This window comes from Camellia sinensis, unplaced genomic scaffold, assembly GCF_055761805.1.
Source record: "Camellia sinensis isolate YWXY unplaced genomic scaffold, ASM5576180v1 Unanchor141, whole genome shotgun sequence".
In the NCBI taxonomy this organism is placed as follows: domain Eukaryota; kingdom Viridiplantae; phylum Streptophyta; class Magnoliopsida; order Ericales; family Theaceae; genus Camellia; species Camellia sinensis.
The window spans coordinates 2501-5000 of record NW_028129022.1 but is presented as its reverse complement, the minus strand read 5'-3'; positions in this window follow the sequence as shown (position 1 = coordinate 5000).

The window sequence follows — 2500 nt, the reverse complement described above, 5'->3', positions numbered from 1 at the left end:
ATTTCGATAGAGATGGAGATTCATATTGGAAATATGAATCAATCTAAGAATTAGAACCATAAGAGTCAGAGTTCTCTTTTGATTATTTCAGATTGATCGGAAAAAATAGATATAGCAAAGAAATAGAATTGGGTGCTATGTACATTCCATATATGGAATTGATATCTACATATATGAACATAATATTGTAGAGAGTATAACTTTATACACTGTCCAACTTTATACACTACAATAAGTCTAATAGAGTATGGTAGAAAGAAATATATGAATCTTTCTTTCTACCATACTATCGGATCGCATAGAATATTGCCGATTCTAGTCCGCTTATTTCATTTAAGACGCGAAATTGGAATCCTTTTCATTTTCTTTCTTCAATCATTGATAAGAACTCAGAAGTCAAGTTTCATTCAAATTAATTAATCATTTTGACTTACTGTTTTTACGTAAATGATAAGTAGAAAGGCAGTAGGAACTAGAATGAACAGTGCAGTAGCAATAAATGCAAGAATATTTACTTCCATAATCTCATCGTTTTTTTACTTCACAATACAACAACTCGGGATTTAATCCCATAGAGATGATAAATCTTTCGCCTGTAAATTCAATGGAATGGATGAATTACCTCTCGATGATATCGAATCGGATCAATATCATGAATAACAATATCGGAGCTATCAAATCAATTCATCGTCGAGAATTGAATAGTATACCCTAGGAAGATCTTTTATCCATACCAAATCCAAAAGTGGATTCCTGATCCAACCAAGAATTCTTTTTTTTATTATTCTGTTCCGTTCTTTTCTATAACCTACCCTACGCCTTCTTTGTATCATCATCTGATTCTGATGAAGTATCATCTGACCACCGTTCCACTTCCATTAGTCACAAACCCAAATAAAAAATAGAAGTGAAATGGAAAAGAAAGAAGTTAAGTTCTAAACTCCGTTTTTTAATGATCTAATTTTCTTGGAAGACAAAGAAGTGGGATAAAGATGAATCTCGGTAGAAAGATCGAATATTCCATCAATTTAGGGTTTCGACGGAACTCCTAAAATCAAATAAATAGGAAGGAAACTTTATTAATTCCCTCGCTAAGAGGGGTGGGATCCTTGGTTGATCTTTATCTTTCTTTTATCTTCCTTCCTTAGATTATTAGGACTGGGACACATAGATCAAAAGCTCAGCGTGCAATTTGAATGAAATCGATTTTTCAAATTCAAATTTGATGAGAAATGCGAAAGAAAAAATAAAAAAAGATCCCTGGGGGATGAAATCCTGCCCTGCCCCCTGTCTCACCTTTCACAGAAAGAGAGAGTTGAATTGATGTATTTATTGGATCCGTCGGGACTGACGGGACTCGAACCCGCAGCTTCCGCCTTGACAGGGCGGTGCTCTGACCAATTGAACTACAATCCCAGGGAAATAAGGGATATAGCAGAAATTGGATTCTTTTTTATTCCTCCGTATCAGGTATTTCTGAAGGACAAGGGTTATACCATCTCATGGTAGATTGGCGAATTATTTATGGGCCGAGCTGGATTTGAACCAGCGTAGACATATTGCCAACGAATTTACAGTCCGTCCCCATTAACCGCTCGGGCATCGACCCAGGAAGAATCCATTTTAGGCTTATTGGTAATCCATGATCAACTTCCTTTCGTAGTACCCTACCCCCAGGGGAAGTCGAATCCCCGCTGCCTCCTTGAAGAGAGATGTCCTGAACCACTAGACGATGGGGGCATACTTGCCCGACCGCCATCATACTATGATCATAGTATGAACAGTTTTTTGAAATTGTCAATATAATGGAATGGTATGATTAGACCCAAGGTCTCTTTCCATTTTTCAGAATTTCATAATTTTTTTTTATTCGTTATTCATGAATTATTCATTATAATCGCCATTCATTCTATTTCTATTATATATCTATATTAAATAGATAGATATAGAAATCTATTATTTTCTAATTTAATAGAATAATAAAAAAAAAAAATAGAAATAGTACGAAAGATAGAATTCCTTCCGGGAGCGATTTGTCCATCAGAAAAGAAAAAGAAAGGGGGTTAAATTCCATTTCTTCCACTTTCATTCATTGTTAAGATATGCCTATCTCTATCTCACACTAAGCTAGGAGATTAACAAACGATAAAGCCGGAAAAGGGGATCAAGAAGTTAGCGAAAATTGTTTTTCTCTAATAATAATTTAGTTCCGGGGACAAGTAGAATCCACGATTCGATAAAATAGTTTGAATCTATGTTGAATTGGTAGGTGTACATGGATCAAAAAAGTGAATTTCGTTCTGATTAAAGTCAATAAAAAAAAAAGCAATTAGGGTCGGCTTTGAAACAATTCATTTCAGTTTTCTAGACTTGCTAGGTAAATCCATTTTCTATTCAAGAATGAGCTACTAATTAGCCACTATGAGTATACTGCATGTACTTATGTATATAATATATGTACATATATCTATTTTATCCACATAGTGATTCATTCAAGAAT